Genomic DNA, 19,394 nt, shown 5'->3' with positions numbered 1-19,394 from the left:
CTGACACCTGGGGTGTCACAGTTTAGGCGTGAGGAGAAGGATTGTCCCCTCATATAAGGACCGGTTTGTCATCCTTCACTACCTGTACTCATGATAAGTACAACCACTCGAGACTGTGTGGGCAGTCACTCAATCTGAACTCGTACGGTCCAACCCCTTGGTTATGAAGGCTGGGGAGCACCGGGAGGATAAGGAGGGGGAATGTTTTGTCCGGTTTGGACATGGTGGTGGACTGACTCCTTCCGGTATAACCGTTAAGGTTATGACGTGCGAGGAAAGAAAGAGATTCGGATTCGAGTCTCACTAGCTATGAGATCGCAGAGCCGGACTAGTGGGTAAAGTGTACCCCTCTGCGCAGAGTTTGAAAACCTATTCGAATAGTCTGTGTCCACAGGAATGGACGAGTCTGGTGTGGTATGGCAATTAGTGTTTTGTTTTCAAAAAAGGGGTGCTTTTGAGAAAAGTGGTTTTTAAAAGGTCCGGCAGTTGAGCCTTGAGCTATGGTGGACGAGAAGTCCAGTAGGTGTTTTTGAAAAACAAAACTAGTGGGAAACTACCGAGATACCTGGATGGTTTAGTCCATGGGATTTTATTCTATATTGAAAAACTTCTTGCTCCTTTGGGAGAGGATGCGCTTTGAAAAATACAAAATGTTTTACAAAACAACCCTGCATAAAATACTGTTGTTTCTGCAAAATATCCTGAGCTCCACATATTCCATGCATTATATCTGATTTCCCCATTCCGCGGGTGAAGGTGGGCTGCTGAGTATGTTTGTACTCACCCTTGCTTATTTGTTGTTTTTCAGAAAAAGGAGATCGGGTAAGAGTTACGACTGTTCCCAACCTTGCCTGTGGCTGTTGGACCGCTGATTTGCTTCGCTGCGTATATCGGGCTGCTTCAGCCCCACTCTGATGATATGTCCCGAGTTGTGGACCAACTCTTAAAGTTGTTCGCCACCTTTATAGGTTTGTCTTGTTTAAGCAGATCTAGAACTATCTGATGTATAAATGTGTTTACTAGCCTCCTGGGACTAGTAATTGTATCACATTTGAGTCCCAGAGGATCTGGGGCGCTTCATAAGCGTGCTCAACTTGGAGAAACCTGGAATGGGTGACCAGATGGGAAGTTCCCACTGGAAGGAAAATCACAGTCACCGGAGTTGGTATGACTGGAATATGGGTCTGGTTGGTCTTAGGTGGACTGGACAGCATGATGGATGAGTAGTTGAAATTTGGGGTGATCGGATGAACGATGAATAGTGACAACGAAAAAGTTACCATAGATATCATCGATGAATAGTAATAATGATGAATAGTGTCGGTGAATAGTAACGATGGTGAATAGTCGCATGAGCGAACGATGAACGATGGTGAATAGTTCGCATGAACGAACGATGAATAGTGACGATGAATGAACGATGAACGATGAATAGGAACTATGAACGAACGGACGAACGATCGAATGATTGGACAAACGAACAATCGGAATTTCGGCAGCATAACGACAGGACAAAGATTATCTGGAAGAACGATGGATAGGGACTATGAACGAACGATGAACGATGAATAGGAACTATGAACGAACGGACGAACAATCGAATGATCAGACGAACGAATGATCGGAATTTCGGCAGCATAACAGCAGGAAAAAGATTATTTGGACGAACGAACGAACGGATGAACGATCGAACGATTGGACGAACGGACGAACGAACCATGAACGATCGGACGAACGAACGAACAAACTAAGAACAAGTGGACGAACGATCGAAGAACGACCGAACGATCCTTGTGCTAGTGTGTGCTTGTGTGGGAGGTGGAGTGGGCGTGTGGGGGGGAAGTGGAGAGAGTTGCCATGAAATGGCTTGGGTAGGATGAGAGGAGGCCCTTGCCCCTCTATTTATAGCCATGGTGGGGCGATTAAGGGGAGGGATGAGAGGATTAGTGGGATATTAGCATGTATTTGTCTTATATGAGTGTAATTAGCTTGTAGAGCTCACAGTATGACACCGGAGGCATACGTATACGTATGAGCATGAGGAAAATTTTGAAGAAAGTATTTGTAGGGACTTGAAAAATGATTCTGAAGGTATTTCTTAGGAAGAAAATACTTGGAGAGTTATCGGTGGAATATCTTGGCAATATTTCTGGAAAGAACTTGAGGGGATTACTGGGGAAATATCTGGACAATATTTCTAGAAAGAATTTGAGGGTGATCACTGGGGAAATATTTGTAGGATATTTTAAGGAGGATTTTGGAGAGAATATAGACCACTATATTTTATTTGTTGATATCAACTCGCAAACAAACATTTTGAAATGAAATTTGAAATTCATTTTGAATTTAGAGCGAGTTTGAGAAAATTTCAAGATTTGAATTTTTGGGATGCTACAACCTCCCTCCTAAAGTTGGACAGGTCAATCTACCCGAGGGGGTGAACTCTTCTATCGGGGGTGATGCCATGAAACGGCGTGGCCCTAGCCTAGACCTGGGACTGGCCAATCCACATGAGATCCAAGGTGTCTGCATAGATGATGTTGAGGATGCTGCCTCCATCCATGAGCACCTTGGTGAGTCTGGTGTTGCCGATGACGGGGACGACGGACCAGGTATCTCCCGGGATTCAGGACGTAGTCTGGGTGATCATCTCGGTTGAAGGTGATGGCGTGGTTGGACCAGTCTAGATAGACCAGCGACGCTACCTCGATGGAGAAGACCTCCCACCGTTCCTGCTTCTGCTGTTGTGTGGAGAGGTTCATAGTCTATCCATCGAAGATCATGTAACATTTGTGGATGTCTGTAACACCCGTCCACTCCCGGACCAATGATACTTAATCCTGGCAGCTCTCTAGGATCATATATTATCCCCACAGACCAACACGAGTCTTTTGTGTGCACTTTGTCCTCACTCATGCGCACCCGAGAAAACTTCCCGGTCGGTCACCCATTTCAAATTGCTCCAAGCCAAGCACACTTAACTTGGACGTTCTTTCGAGACAGGCTTCCGAAATAGAATATGCACCTTATTGATATGAGTTCTATATTAATTATATTAAGCCTTGGGCCAAGATATCACCATCCCTTGGGGCCAGGATATCACACTTTTCTTGGACCAATGCTGCACTGACAACAGAATGAGAGGCAGATATGTATAGAAGAAGTATGCCCCATGTGAAGGTGGAGATAGAGTTGTCAAATGTGTTGTTTCAGATCCTCAAAAACTTTTTGCTGAGCTAGTCCCCATTGAAATACTTCGGCTGACTTTAATACTTCAAAGAATGGCAAATTTCTCTCTACAAACTTGAGAAGAATCTATTTAGTGATGCAAGTCTGCCTGCCAACATCTGGGCACCCTTTGTGGACTTCGACGGCTCCATCCGAAGTAGTGCTTCTATCTTGTTTGGGTTAACTTCGATTACCTTAGTTGATACGAGGCAACCAAGGATTTTTTCCCTTATTCACTCCAAAGATGCATTTTTTTAGGTTTAATTCAAGGCCTGCTTTTCTAAAGTTAGCAAATGTTTCTTGCAAGTCTGCGATGTGGTCTTCTTGCTTCGTACTTCTGACTAAGATGTCATCAACATAGGTCAGGTAAATCTTCCTCCAACATTTTTAGCCCCTCAGGCATCCGAAGATAACAGTAGGTACCTGATGCGTCATGAATTTACTTAGGATAATGAAGCTTGTTTTGGGCTCATCTTCTTTTCTCATCCATATATGGTGATATCCTGAATAACAATCTAGTGAACTCATGAGTTCTGAAGTAGCAGCCACATCTATGAGGGAATCTATCCTTGGAAAGGGAAATTCATCCTTTAGACATGTCTTGTTGAGATCTGTGAAGTCAATGCACATTCTTCATTTTCTATTTGCCTTCTTCACCATCACAATGTTAGCAAGCCATTCTGGGTAAGTAACTTCTCTGATTACTCTAGCACTAAGGAGTATTTTGACTTCATTTCTTGCACCTTCGGCTTTATCTTCTGACGTTTTCTGAAGCTTTTGTTTCCTTGGTCTGATGGTGGGATCTACATTGAGAGAATGTTCAATGATACTTCTGTTGACTCCACATAGATCATTGGCTGACCAAGCAAAGACATTTTTATTGTTGAATAAGAACTTTTTTAGATTCCTTTCTTATTCTTCGATCAACTGACACTACAAAAAATGGTTTTGTATGATAAAAGTAAAGTGTCATGTTTAGTACAAAATTGGTCATAAAAAGCATCTTATGACGAAAATGTTGTGTCATAAGGGTCGTCATATAACGACCGTCACATTATGTACCTTGTGACGACTGTTTAGAGTACCGTCACATAATGTCATCACCTTTTGTGACGGCTGCTTTTGTCCGTCACATATTGTTGCTATATATGACGGTGTTATCTGTCACATTTTTTTCCAGTCAACGCGTCACCTAATGTTGGGATCGTCACTTATGGCACCCACATACAGTGACCATACAGTGACGACACACTGAGCTCTCATGATAGCTCACAGAATCATAATACACAGAAAAGCCATCATACACAACATTCTCATCACAAGTCATACACAATTCCAGCACACTTGTTCTTCCACAACAAAGGTTCAAACATACAAAGGTTCCACCACAAAGGTTTGAAGCATTCAAACAGATTGCACGTAGTTCTGACAAAGTTCTTGTCGGCGTTTCGACCCCGGGGGGTCCCTGGACCGACGAGTAAATTGTCGCCGCATGCCCCAGCCCAGATGGGTCGGCGTGAGACGGAGCGCGAAGGGGGGAAAAGCCGGAGGGAGACAGGCGTAAAAGGGGAAACCCGCGGCCTTCGTGTTTGTCCCGCGCCCAGGTCGGGTGCGCTTGCAGTAGGGGGTTACAAGCGTCCGCGCGGGAGGGAGCAAGAGGCTTATGCGCATGCCGTCCCGTCCTTCCCCGCGCGGCCAACCCTCTGTAAGAGGGCCCTAGACCTTCCTTTTATAGGCGTAAGGAGAGGGTCCAGGTGTACAATGGGAGATGTAGCAGTGTGCTAACGTGTCTAGCAAAGAGGAGCTAGTGCCCTAAGTACATGCCGTCATGGCAGCCGGAGAGGTTTTGGCACCCTGTTCATGAGATGTCGTGGCCGTCGGAGGAGCGCTGGAGCCTGGCGGAAGGACAGCTGTCGGAGCTGTCGAGTCCTTGCTGACGTCTCCTTGCTTCCGTAAGGGGGCTGAGAGCCGCCATCGTCATGGAGCACGCGGAGCGCCATCATTATTTGCTTTGCCAGGGCGAGCCAGATGGGACGCTAGTCTTGTTCCCCGTAGCCAGAGCTAGCTAGGGGTAGGGCAATGATGGCCCCTCCTGCGACGTGGTCGGTCCGAGCCCCGGGTCGGGCAAGGCGGAGGCTCCTCCGAGGTCGAGGTCGAGTCTGTCTTCCGAGGTCGAGGTCGAGTCCGAGCCCCTGGGTCGGGCGAGGCGGAGACCGTCGGCTGAGGCCAGGGCCGAGTCCGAGCCCTGGGGTCGGGCGAGGCGGAGTTCGTCGTCTTCCGAGGCCGAGGCCGAGTCCGAGGCCCTAGGTCGGGCGAGGCGGAGACCGTCGGCTGAGGCCAGGGCCGAGTCCGAGCCCTAGGGTCGGGCGAGGCGGAGTTCGTCGTCTTCCGGGGCCAAGGCCGAGTCCGAGCCCTGGGGTCGGGTGAGGCGGATTTCGTCGTCTTCCGGGGCCGAGGCCGAGTCCGAGCCCTGGGGTCGGGCGAGGCGGAGTTCGTCATCTTCCGGGGCCGAGGCCGAGTCCGAGCCCTGGGGTCGGGCGAGGCGGAGTTCGTCGTCTTCCGGGGCCGAGGCCGAGTCCGAGCCCTGGGGTCGGGCGAGGCGGAGCTTCCTATGGCGCCCGAAGCCGGACTTGGCTGCTGTCAACCTCACTCTATCGAGTGGCACAACAGTCGGAGCGGCGCAGGCGGCGCTGTCCTCTTGTCAGACCGGTCAGTGGAGCGGCGAAGTGACTGCGGTCACTTCGGCTCTGTCGACTGAAGGGCGCGCGTCAGGATGAGGTGTCAGGTCATCCTTGCATTAAATGCTCCTGCGATATGGTCGGTAGGCATGGCGATTTGGCCAAGGTTGCTTCTTGGCGAAGGCTGGGCCTCGGGCGAGCCAAAGGTGTGTCCGTTGCTTGAGGGGGCCCTCGGGCGAGACGTAAATCCTCTGGGGTCGGCTGCCCTTGCCCGAGGCTGGGCTCGGGCGAGGCGAGATCGTGTCCCTTGAGTGGACCGAGCCTTGACTTAATCGCACCCATCAAGCCTTTGCAGCTTTGTGTTGATGGGGGTTACCAGCTGAGATTAGGAGCCTTGGGGGTACCCCTAATTATGGTCCCCGACAGTAGCCCCCAAGCCTCGAAGGGAGTGTTAATACTCGCTTGGAGGCTTTTGTCGCACTTTTTTGCAAGGGGACCGGCCTTTCTCGGTTGCGTTTTGTTCCGGTGGGTGCGCGCGAGCGCACCCGCCGGGTGTAGCCCCCGAGGCCTCGGAGGAGTGGTTTGACTCCTTCGAGGTCTTAATGCGTTTCGTGATGCCTCGGTCGGTCTGGTTGTTCCCTCATGCGAGCTGGTCGTAGCCCGGGTGTACGGTCGGGTCCCAAGTTCTCGGGCTGGTATGTTGATGCTATCAACGGTTTGGCCGGAGCCGGGTTTGCGAGAGCAGCCCTCGAGCCTCCGCACAGAGTGAGAGGACGGTCAAGGACAGACTCAACTTTTCTACATACGCCCCTGCGTCGCCTTTCCGCAAGGAGGAGGGGGGGAAAAGCGCCATGTTGCCCTTGGAGGGCGCCGAACATGGTGTCTCCAGTGAGCTGCTAACGGGTAATCCGAGTGGACGCCCGTGCCCCATTTGTTAGGGGTCGGCTAGTGGCCCGGAGGCACGCTCCAAAAGTACATGCGGGTGATTTGCCGGACCCGATCCCCTTTTGACGGGGTCCGAGTGCTCGATGCCTCCCTCTGATGGGATTCCGTTACGAAATCGTTCCCGTTGGTCTCGGATATGTCCTAGGGTACCTCAGGAGCGTAGCCCGAGCCTTGGTTGTGTATCGAACGTACCCAGGGTCATCCCTCGCTCTGCGTCTGAGGCGGCTGTGAACCCTTCGAGGGCCAGCCTACGAACCCCTGATCAGTAGTGGGCGTGGAGCTCGAGTGGCCTGAGGCGGCCGCTGAACCCTTCCGAGGGGCCAGCCTTTGAACCTCTGACCAGTAGTGGGCGCGGAGCCCGAGCGCTCTGAGGCGGCTGTTGAACCCCTTCGAGGGGCCAGCCTTCGAATCTTTGATCAGTAGGGGGCTCAGGGCCCGTTTCCTTCGCGGAGAAGGATCCCTTTCAGGGTATCCCCTTTCCCGGTCCCTGTTGTAAGAGAGAGAAAGAGGAAGAGGAAAAGGATACGAAATCGAATGACGTGGCGCACCTTTTTTTGACGCGGTCATTATGGCGGAGGTGAAGCGTCGCCTGCTTCGCCCGCCAAAGGTGCCGCCCGTCCTGCCGCAGAGTTAATGCGACGGGGCGTGTGGTTCGTGGGGCAGCCGTTGCGCGTGCGCGAGCTGTTCGAGGAACGGAACACGGGCGCGCCGTATTCACGCCGTGGGAGAGGGTTCTCTCGCTGTCCCAGGAGGGGACGTGAGCTTGGCTGACGACTTGACCGCTGCTTCCGCCCGCCTGCCACCACCATTACTGCCGGCCCATTTCTGGCTGTATCGACCGTCGCGCCTTCTCCCGCGGCTGACTGACCCGTGACCGATGTGCGCCTTCTCCCGTGGCACGAGTCGCGGTACTGGTTCCGCAGTCGAGGAGGCACAGTAGTGGCGCGAGTGGCGGTGCAGTTTCTTGCACGTAGCAACCGGCGAACTGGTTGCATGACGTGCGGGCCTGGGCCTCCATGCTGGACGCGTCGAAGTCGAAAGGGTGCGCCCCCTTGGTGCGGTTGCATGCCGCCCGCATGGCGGTCCGCCCTTTCACCCGCTGGTCTGAGCGAAAGTGGAGGAATGCTCGTAACTGCTGGGCAGTTGCGCGCACCGCGCGCGGCGGTTTGGCTTCTTCTGCCCCTGGCCAGCTTGCATGACGCGTGGGACCCAGTCCCCGTGTCGTAGGGGGAGGACCTTGGAGCGTGTTGGAGAAGACTCAGCCCGCGATGGCTGAGGACGCAAGTGGGGAGAGTTGCCTTTAAAAGGAGGGTGACCCCCTTGAAAGGCAACCATGTCCTTGCGCTCCCCTCATGCGTCGCGTCTTTCCACCTTCCGAGCCCCGGATGGGGAACACTCGCAGTCCTTCTGCCTTGTCGTTGGAGGAACACAACTTCGCGGAAGTTGGTACCTTTCAGCCATCGTTCGGCTTCAAGGATTTTCATCAGGCAGCCCGGCCGCATCCCCTCGCCGGCGGTCACCCAAGACGGTGACCACCAGTTCGATGGTGGGGAGAAGCGAGCCGAGCTGCGATCTTGGTCCTGCCCTCAGCTTCAAGGATCTTCATCATCCTGGCTGGGGCAGAGGCCGGGCTGAGCCGGAGCTCTATCTCCCGCGCGGGTTCGTGGGTCACCTTCTCCCTCAGCATTCAAGGGAGAGGGCGCTCACTGGCCTAGCGAGAGGGTCGGACTTCGACAACGCGGGGCTGGTCGGCGGCGAGCATCATCAGCTTCAGCGCGTTGGGCTCGCTGGCTCAGCTGGCTCTGGCTCGGCTCCCGGTGCCCCCTCCCGCCGCAGGAGCGGTTGTCGCGCCGCGCGTACTGGGGGGCCGCCCAAGATGTCGCGCGCTGCTAGGGCGGCGTTCGTGTTCTGGGGTTGTCCTGCCTTTGCCCCGGTACGACGCTTCTGCGCGGAGGTCGGTGCTCCGCTCGTCCGGGAGTATCCGAGTGGGGATCTGCTGGTGGGCAGATGGCTTCCGTCGTCGGCGCTGAGGTGGTGGTGGCTGAAGAAGTCTTTGTCGCCGATGGGATCACCGCCACCATCCGCGCTCCGGGCCTCCGGCTCTTTGGCTTTGATAGCTTGTCCTCGCCCCTCGAGCGGAGACGTGGGTGAGGGCGTTGTCGCAGCGGTGTCCGCCCTGAGGCCATCGCCGCTGCAGTTTGGCCACCTGGAGCGGAGGTTGTTGTCGCTGATGCTGGAGCGGGCGGCGGCGAACCACCTGGAGCCTTATCGCCCCGCGGGCCCTCCAATGTGGGGGGTTGTTCGTACCCGCTGAGGCGGAACCGGAGTTCCGTTTGTAATGGCACCTTGAGTGCCGGTGTCTGTTCATTGTGGCTGTCGGGCCTGAACATGTATGTATTTTCGGCACGGAGCCTTGTTTTTCCTCATTTCGAGCACTAGGACTCACCTGTCGGCTAACTGAACCGCTTAACCAAGTGTGAGTTGCCTCGTGCGAAGGTGACGAGTGAGGTATCCGTATCCTGGAGGCGTAGGAGTCCCTCGGCTCGGTCGGCCTTGCCGCCCGAGGCTTCTCTTGTTTAGTTAAAGGAAACCACGGCCGCTCTTCGATGAGCCGAAGCCGGAGGCAGCGGTGTCAGTATGGACAGAGGCATAGTTGGCTCGAAAAGAGGACTTCGTCGGCCGGAGCCTGGCCGGGCCGTCCGCTGGCGGGACCGACGCCGGAGTCGAGTTGCCGAGGCCATGAGCCGGGCTGATGTCCTCGGAGGATAGCTGGCTGAGGCTTTGGGGTGGCCGGCCGAGCTGTCTGCTCGGGCCGGATTCCTGGAGAAGACCCTGGCGGCGATGGCCCGGGCGCGGTGCCGATGTCGTCTTTCGGAGTGGAGATCCTCCGACCACGCTGCCGTCCGAGGCTCGGTCGGACTTCGCCGAAGGTGGGGTTGACGCCGAGGGTGCTGCTGCTCCCCCTCCGTCAAGGTCCGAGCCTGCAGGATCGATTTATCTTGTAGTGTGCGTATGTTTTCTGTGGCCGCCGAGGCCCAAACATACTGTCATCGTGTTGTAAAGCTGTGTTTCTTTTCCTCTTGATTCGAGTATCTGGACTTATTTGTCGGTAACAGAACTGTTTGTCCGAGCGAGAGTTACTTTTCACGGAAGGTGATGAGTGAGGTATCCGTATCCCGGAGGCGTAGGAGTCCCTCGGCTCGGTCGGCCTTGCCGCTTACGTGTACTCTTACTCGTCCGTAGGATTCTGCCATCGATATAGTCGAGAAGGCCCGAAAAATCATTTTGGCAGAAGAGTTTTCGAGCGTGAAGACTTGTTCAGTCCGCGGAATCACTTATCCGAGCGTGAGTTACTTATCGCAGAAGGTGATGAGTGAGGTATCCGTATCCCGGAGGCGTAGGAGTCCCTCGGCTCGGTCAGCCTTGGCTGCTTACGTGTACTCCGTCGTTTTCAGGATCCCACTTTCGAAGTAGTCTAAAAGCACGAAAGACGTCTTGGCAGAAAAGATCTTTTCCGAGGAAAATTTTGACGCGGAGGGGGTTCCCCCCTTCTAGCCCCCGAGGGAGGGTCGGGCTTTGCCGAGGCAAGGCTGACCCTTCTTTGATGGTTAGACTTTGTGTGTGAATGAGGTGTACGAACGACTTGAAGGGTAGAAGCGACGTAGCTGTCGGATGTTCCAAGCATTGCTGTAGACCTTGCCTTGACTGTTGGCCAGCTTGTACGTCCCGGGCTTCAAAACTTTGGCGATGACGAACGACCCTTCCCAGGGAGGCGTGAGCTTGTGCCGCCCTCGGGCGTCTTGTCGCAGCCGAAGCACCAAGTCGCCCACCTGGAGGTCTCGGGACCGAACCCCTCGGGCGTGGTAGCGTCGCAGGGACTGCTGATACCGCGCTGAGTGTAGTAAGGCCATGTCTCGAGCCTCTTCCAGCTGGTCCAGTGAGTCTTCTCGGTTAGCTCGATTGCCTTGGTCGTCGTAGGCCCTCGTCCTCGGGGAACCGTATTCCAAGTCTGTGGGCAAGATGGCCTCGGTCCCATAGACTAGAAAGAACAGTGTAAAGCCTGTGGCTCGGCTCGGCTCGGCGTTGTCCTCAGGCTCCAGACCACCGAGGGGAGCTCCTTCATCCATCGCTTGCCGAACTTGTTGAGGTCATTGTAGATCCGCGGCTTGAGTCCTTGCAGAATCATGTCGTTGGCACGCTCTACTTGCCCATTCGTCATGGGGTGAGCCACGGCGGCCCAGTCCACCCGGATGTGGTGATCCTCGCAGAAGTCCAGGAACTTTCTGCCGGTGAACTGGGTGTCGTTGTCGGTGATGATGGAGTTCGGGACCCCAAAGCGATGGATGATGTTGGTGAAGAACGCCACCGCCTGCTCGGATCTGATGTTGTTTAGGGGTCGGACCTCGATTTACTTGGAGAATTTGTCGATGGCGACCAGCAGGTGCGTGTAGCCCCCGGGTGCCTTCTGCAAGGGGCCGACGAGGTCCAGACCCCACATAGCAAACGGCCAGGTGACGGGTATCGTCTGCAGAGCCTGAGCGGGCAGGTGGGTCTGCCTTGCGTAGAATTGACACCCCTGGCAGGTGCGGACAATTCTAGTGGCGTCGGCCACCGCGGTCGGCCAGTAGAAACCTTGTCGGAAGGCATTTCCAACAAGGGCTCGGGGCACCGCGTGATGACCGCAAGCCCCCGAGTGTATTTCTTGTAAGAGCTCCTGGCCTTCGGCGATGGATATGCATCGCTGGAGGATGCCTGAGGGGCTGCGGTGGTAGAGCTCCTTCCCGTCCCCCAGCAAGACGAACGACTTGGCGCGCCGCGCCAATCGCCGAGCTTCGGCTCGGTCGAGGGGTAGCTCTCCTTGGTGGAGATATTGCAGGTACGGGGTCTGCCAGTCTCGATTAGGCGTGACCCCGCTTTGCTCCTCCTCGACGCGCAGTGCCTCACCCTCGGGGGCCGAGGATGCCTCGGGTTGGGCCGAGGGTGCCTCGGGCTGGACCGAGGGTGCCTCGGGCTCGGGCGCGTCATCGGTCTTGACGGAGGGTTGATGCAGGTCTCGGGAGAAGACGTCGGGGGAACCGTTGTCCGCCCCGAGGCTATCTTAGCCAGCTCGTCCGCAGTCTCGTTGTATCGTCGGACGATGTGGTTGAGCTCGAGCCCGTAGAACTTGTCCTCCAGGCGCCGAACCTCATCGCAGTAGGCTTCCATCTTTGGGTCGCGGCAGTGGGAGTTCTTCATGACTTGGTCAATGATGAGCTGCGAGTCACCGCGAGCGTCGAGGCGTCGAACCCCTAGCTCGATGGCGATGCGCAACCCGTTGACCAGAGCCTCGTACTCGGCCACATTGTTGGACGCCGGGAAGTGGAGGCGTAGCACATAGCGTAGGTGCTTCCCGAGGGGTGAGATGAAGAGCAGGCCCACGCCTGCCCCTGTCTTCATCAGTGACCCGTCGAAAAACATGGTCCAGAGTTCCGGTTGGATCGGAGCTGTTGGGAGCTGGGTATCGACCCATTCAGCCACAAAGTCCGCCAAGACTTGGGACTTGATGGCCTTCCGAGGGGCGAACGAGATTGTCTCGCCCATGATTTCCACTGCCCACTTTGCAATCCTACCCGAGGCCTCTCGGCACTAGATGATCTCCCCCAGGGGGAAGGATGACACCACAGTCACCGGATGGGACTCGAAGTAGTGTCGCAACTTCCGCCGCGTCAGGATCACCGCGTACAACAGCTTCTGAATTTGTGGGTAGCGGATCTTGGTCTCGGACAGTACCTCACTGATGAAGTAGACTGGCCTCTGGACGGGCAATGCATGCCCCTCTTCTCGTCTCTCAACCACGATCGCGGCGCTGACCACCTGAGTGGTAGCGGCGACGTAGATCAAGAGGGCTTCTCCTGCAGCGGGGGGCACCAAGATAGTGAGAGCACCTAGAGGGGGGGTGAATAGGTGATCCTGTAAAACTTGAAACTTAAGCCACAAAAACTTGGTTAAGCATTAGCACAATAATCGCCAAGTGGCTAGAGAGGAGTCTCAACAAAACACAATAACCACAAGAGATCAATCACAGAGATGGCACGATGGTTATCCCGTGGTTCGGCCAAGACCAACGCTTGCCTACTCCACGTTGTGGCGTCCCAACGGACGAGGGTTGCAATCAACCCCTCTCAAGCGGTCCAAAGACCCACTTGAATACCACGGTGTTTTGCTTTGCTTTTCTTAATCCCGTTCGCGAGGGATCTCCACAACTTGGAGCCTCTCGCCCTTACACTTGAAGTTCACAAAGAAGCACGGAGTAAGGGAGGGATGAGCAACGCACACAAGACACGAAATCAGAATGTCAACACACACACAAGTCGCAACAAGAGCTCGCAACACAACCCGACGAGTTCACAACTCAACAAGAGCTCTAGATGCTATCACGAAGAACCAAATGCGTGGAATCGAAGTCTTGGTGCTTAGGAATGCTTTGAGTATACTTGGTGTTCTCCTCCATGCGCCTAGGGGTCCCTTTTATAGCCCCAAGGCAGCTAGGAGCCGTTGAGAACATTCCAGGAAGGCTGATCTTGCCTTCTGTCGCCTGGCGCACCGGACAGTCCGGTGCACCACCGGACACTGTCCGGTGCGGATATCCTTCCTTATTTGGCGAAGCCGACCGTTGGGGTTTGAGAGCCGTTGGCGCACCGGACATTGTCCGGTGCACACCGGATAGTCCGGTGCCTCCTTCTAGCCGTTGGCTCGGCCACGTGTCCCGCGCAAATCGCGCGGCCGACTGTTGGCTCGGTCGACCGTTGGCTCACCGGACAGTCCGGTGCACACCAGACAGTCCGGTGAATTATAGCCATACACCACCGTCGAACTCCCGAGAGCAGCAAGTTCGCCAGAGTCAGCCTGGCGCACCAGACACTGTCCGGTGCACCACCGGACAGTTCGGTGCACCCAGACAGAGCTGGCTTTGGCTGAAACAAAGCTATCTCTCTCCAATTTGTTTTCTCCTGTTTCCAGCACTTAGACACAATACATTAGACTTTAAAACAATGTAGTAAGTCTGAGAAACATACCTTTTGACTTGATTTGCACTTTGTCCACCGCATTGCATATTTTAACACTTAAGCACTTGTGTTGGACACTAAATCACCGAAACACTTAGAAATGGCCCAAGGGCACATTTCCCTTTCAGATAGGCGCGTTCGTGAGAAGCGCCTTCAGGTTCCCGAGGGCTTCCTCGGCCTCAGGGGTCCAAGTGAAGCACTCAGCCTTTCTTAAGAGGCGGTACAGAGGCAGGCCTCTTTCGCCGAGGCGCGAGATGAAACGGCTCAGAGCCGCAAGGCATCCCGTGACCCTCTATACGCCTTTCAAGTCCTTGATGGGCCCCATGTTGGTGATGGCCGCGATTTTCTCCGGGTTGGCCTCGATGCCCCGCTCGGAGACGATGAACCCCAAGAGCATGCCTCGGGGGACTCCGAAGACGCACTTCTCAAGATTGAGTTTTACGCCTTTCGCCTTGAGACACCGGAATGTCGCTTCAAGGTCAGAAAGGAGGTCGGAGGCTTTCCTCGTCTTGACTACGATGTCATCGACGTAAGCCTCGACCGTTCGACCAATGTGTTCGCCGAACACGTGGTTCATGCACCTTTGGTATGTCGCACCCGCATTCCTCAAACCAAACGGCATGGTAACATAGCAGTACATGCCGAAAGGAGTGATGAAAGAAGTCGCGAGCTAGTCGGACTCTTTCATCCTGATTTGGTGATACCCTGAGTAGGCATCGAGGAAAGACAGGGTTTCGCACCCAGCAGTGGAATCCACGATTTGATCGATGCGAGGCAGAGGGTAGGGAACTTTTGGACATGCTTTGTTTAGACCAGTGTAGTCTACACACATCCGCCATTTCCCTCCTTTCTTTCTCACAAGCACGGGGTTGGCGAGCCATTCGGGATGGAATACCTCTCTGATGAACCCCGCCGCCATTAGCTTGTGGATCTCCTCGCCTATGGCTCTGCGCTTTTCTTCGTCGAATCGGCGCAGAGGCTGCTTCACGGGTCGGGCTCCAGCTCGGATATCCAGCGAGTGCTCGGCGACATCCCTCGGTATGCCGGGCATGTCCGAGGGACTCCACGCAAAAATGTCAGCGTTTGCGCGGAGAAAGTCGACGAGCACTGCTTCCTATTTGGGATCGAGCTCGGAGCCGATCTGGATCTGCTTGGAGGCGTCGTTGATGGGGTCGAGAGGGACGGCCTTAACCGTCTCCGCTGGCTCGAAGTTGCAGGCATGACACTTCACGTCTGGCGCCTCCTTGGAGAGGCTCTCCAGGCCGGCGATGAGGGCCTCGGATTCGGCGAGGGCCTCGGCGTACTCCACGCACTCCATGTCGCATTCGTACACGTGTCGGTATGTGGGGCCAACGGTGATGACCCCGTTGGGGCCCGGCATCTTGAGCTTGAGGTAGGTGTAGTTGGGGACGGCCATGAACTTGGCGTAGCATGGCCTCCCCAACACTGTGTGGTAGGTTCCTCGGAACCCGACCACCTCGAACGTGAGGGTTTCCCTTCGGAAGTTGGAGGGAGTCTCAAAGCAGACGGATAGATCGAGTTGTCCGAGGGGTTGGACGCGTTTCCCGGGGATGATCCCGTGGAAAGGCGCCGCGCCTGCCCGGACCGAGGACAGATCGATCCGCAGGAGCCCGAGGGTCTCGGCGTAGATGATGTTGAGGCTGCTGCACCTGTCCATGAGGACCTTGGTGAGCCTGACGTTGTCGATGACGGGGTCGACAACGAGCGGGTATTTCCCCAGACTCGGCATGCGGTCGGGGTGGTCGCCCTGGTCGAAGGTGATGGGCTTGTCGGACCAGTCTAGGTAGACTGGCGCCGCCACCTTTACCGAGCAGACCTCCCGACGCTCTTGCTTGCGGTGCCGAGCCGAGGCGTTCGCCACTTGCCCACCGTAGATCATGAAGCAGTCGTGGACCTCGGGGAACTCTCCTGCCTTGCGATCCTCCTTCTTATCGTCGTCGCGGGCCCTGCCACCCTCCGCAGGTGGCCCGGCCTTGTGAAAGTGGCGCCGAAGCATGGCGCACTCCTCAAGGGTGTGCTTGACGGGCCCCTGATGATAGGGGCATGGCTCCTTGAGCATCTTGTCGAAGAGATTGGCGCCTCCGGGGGGTTTCCGAGGGTTCTTGTACTCAGCGGCATCGACAAGGTCCGCGTCGGCGGCATCGTGCTTCACGTGCGACTTCTTCTTGCCTTTCTTCTTGGTGCCGCGTTGAGTGGACGCCTCGGGGACATCTTCCGGCTGGCGGCCCTGGGGCTGCTTGTCCTTCCGGAAGATGGCCTCAACCGCCTCCTGGCCAAAGGCGAACTTGGTGGCGATGTCCATCAGCTCGCTCGCCCTGGTGGGGGTCTTGCAACCCAGCTTGCTCACCAGGTCGCGACAGGTGGTGTCGGCGAGGAACGCGATGATGACATTCGAGTCGGTGACGTTGGGCAGCTCGGTGCGCTGCTTCGAGAATCGCCGGATGTAGTCCCGGAGAGACTCTCCCGGCTGCTGCCGGCAGCTTAGGAGATCCCAGGAGTTCCCAGGGCACACGTACGTGCCCTGGAAGTTGCCGGCGAAGGCTTGGACCAGGTCGTCCCAGTTGGAGATCTGCCCCGAAGGCAAATGCTCCAGCCAGGCCCGAGCGGTGTCAGAGAGGAATAGGGGGAGGTTGCGGATGATGAGGTTGTCATCGTCCGTTCCACCCAGGTGGCAGGCCAGCCGGTAGTCCGCGAGCCACAGTTCCGGCCTCGTCTCCCCCGAGTACTTTGTGATAGTAGTCGGGGTTCGGAACCGGGTCGGGAACGGTGCCCGTCGTATGGCCCGGCTGAAAGCCTGCGGCCCAGGTGGTTCGGGCGAGGGACTCCAATCCTCCCCGCTGTCGTAGCATCCCCCACGCCTGGGGTGGTAGCCTCGGTGCACCTTCTCGTCGAGGTGGGCTCGACGGTTGCGGTGATGGTGCTCGTTGCCGAGGCGACCCGGGGCCGCAGGCGCTATGTTGCGCGTGCGCCCGGTGTGGACCGAGGCTTCCCGCATGAATCGGGAAGTCGCGGCGCGATGCTCTGAGGGGTACCCCTACCTTCGGGAGGCAGAGCTTTCGGCCCGTCGGACCGTGGCATCCTCTAGGAGATTCTTGAGCTCTCCCTGGATACGCCGCCCCTCGGTGGTTGATGGTTCCGGCATCACGCGGAGAAGTATTGCCGCTGCAGCCAGGTTCTGGCCGACCCCACTGGAAGCCGGTGGCGGCCTTGCCCTGACATCGTCGGCGATGCGGTGCTGGATGCCCTAGGGTAGATGACGCGCTTCTCCGGCCGGAGGTTGGCCTGCCCATTCCTGCCCGATGTCCCGGCGGAACGGCTCAAGTGTTCCTGCTCCCTCGTCGAGCCTGGCCTGCATCTCGTGGATTTGCTCGAGTTGTGAGTCCTGACCCCCCGCAGGGACTAGGACCACAGCTAGCTCCCGAAGGATGTCAACGCGAGGCGCAGGCCTAGGGGGATCACCGTTTTCCGGTATACCAAGATGGTTGCCTTCGCCGGGACCCCCTAGATCGACGTGGAAACATTCATGACTTGGGCCGCAGTCCTCGTCGCCGAAGCTGCGGCTACCGTCGGAACAATCGGAAAGGCAGTAGTCACATGCGGTCATGAAGTCCCGCATGGCACTGGGGTTACCAAGTCCGGAGAAATCCCAACAAAAGTCGGGCTTGTCATCTTCCTCAGAACCCGAGGGCCCGTAGGTCGAGACGGCTGTCAGCCGGTCCCAGGGTGACCGCATACCGTACCCCGGAGGGTTTGGACTCGCCTCTATGAAAGCGTCCACCGAAGCGAAGTTGCTTGGTGGGTCGAGGCTGAATCCAAAAGGCTCGAGATGGGAATCGGTCGGTACCTCTTGGTCAACGGGCGGTGACGAAGTCACGTCAGAGGCAGACTGCACCGTCGTCTCAGGTACAAGGGTGACGCCCAGCAAGCCCTTTGCGAGCGTGCTGGCGTCGTCCGTCTGCTTGGAGTTGGCGTGTTGCGGGGAAACGGCGCTCGTCTTCGTCTCAGACGCGAGGTCGATGCCCGACGTGTCCCACGTTGGGGCGCCGGCGCCGTCGACTCGCTCGACAGCCGACGAGGTGCCGCCTCCTGCTTGGACTTGGTTGCCCCGCCTCCTCCTCCGTCGGCGGGGGAGGCGACGGGTCAAACCCGAATGTTGTTCTTCCGCCACGCGGGGAAGACGTCGTCGATTCCGCCGCCGACGGGCGGGTTGTCGGTCGCCATTATCGCTGTCGCGCGGCGGGGGAAGGAGTATCATGTCGTAGTTGCCGTCGAGAGACATGAACTCAAGACTCCCGAAACGGAGCACCGTTCTGGGCTGGAAAGGTTGCTGGAGACTACCCATCTGGAGCTTGACGGGAAGCTGTTCATCAACACGCAGCAGGCCCCTACCTGACGCGCCAACTGTCGGCGTTTCGACCCCAGGGGGTCCCTGGACCGACGAGTAAATTGTCGCCGCGTGCCCCAGCCTAGATGGGTCGACGCGAGACGGAGCGCGAAGGGGGGAAAAGCCGAAGGGAGACAGGCGTAAAAGGGGAAACCCGCGGCCTTCGTGTTTGTCCCGCGCCCAGGTCGGGTGCGCTTGCAGTAGGGGGTTACAAGCGTCCGCGCGGGAGGGAGCGAGAGGCTTATGCGCGCGCCGTCCCGTCCTTCCCCGCGCGGCCAACCCTCTGTAAGAGGGCCCTAGACCTTCCTTTTATAGGCATAAGAGAGGGTCCAGGTGTACAATGGGAGATGTAGCAGTGTGCTAACGTGTCTAGCAGAGAGGAGCTATTGCCCTAAGTACATGTCGTCGTGGCAGCCGGAGAGGTTTTGGCACCCTGTTCATGAGATGTCGTGGCCGTCAGAGGAGCGCTGGAGCCTGGCGGAAGGACAGCTGTCGGGGCTGTCGAGTCCTTGCTGACGTCTCCTTGCTTCCGTAAGGGGGCTGAGAGCCGCCGTCGTCACGGAGCACGCGGGGCGCCATCATTATTTGCTTTGCCGGGGCGAGCCAGATGGGACGCCGGTCTTGTTCCCCGTAGCCAGAGCTAGCTAGGGGTAGGGCAATGATGGCCCCTCCTGCGACGTGGTCGGTCCGAGCCCCGGGTCGGGCGAGGCGGAGGCTCCTCCAAGGTCGAGGTCGAGTTTGTCTTCCGAGGTCGAGGTCGAGTCCGAGCCTCTGGGTCGGGCGAGGCGGAGACCGTCGGCTGAGGCCAGGGCCGAGTCCGAGCCCTAGGGTCGGGCGAGGCGGAGTTCGTCGTCTTCTAGGGCCGAGGCCGAGTCCGAGCCCCTGGGTCGGGCGAGGCGAAGACCGTCGGCTGAGGCCAGGGCCGAGTCCGAGCCCTGGGGTCGGGCGAGGCGGAGTTCGTCGTCTTCCGGGGCCAAGCCCGAGTCCGAGCCCTGGGGTCGGGCGAGGCGGAGTTCGTCGTCTTCCGGGGCCGAGGCCGAGTCCGAGCCCTGGGGTCGGGCGAGGCGGAGTTCGTCGTCTTCCGGGGCCGAG

The sequence above is a fragment of the Zea mays genome, chromosome 7, assembly GCF_902167145.1.
Source record: "Zea mays cultivar B73 chromosome 7, Zm-B73-REFERENCE-NAM-5.0, whole genome shotgun sequence".
In the NCBI taxonomy this organism is placed as follows: Eukaryota; Viridiplantae; Streptophyta; class Magnoliopsida; order Poales; family Poaceae; genus Zea; species Zea mays.
The sequence above is the reverse complement of the archived record's forward strand: the minus strand, read 5'-3'. Positions refer to the sequence as shown.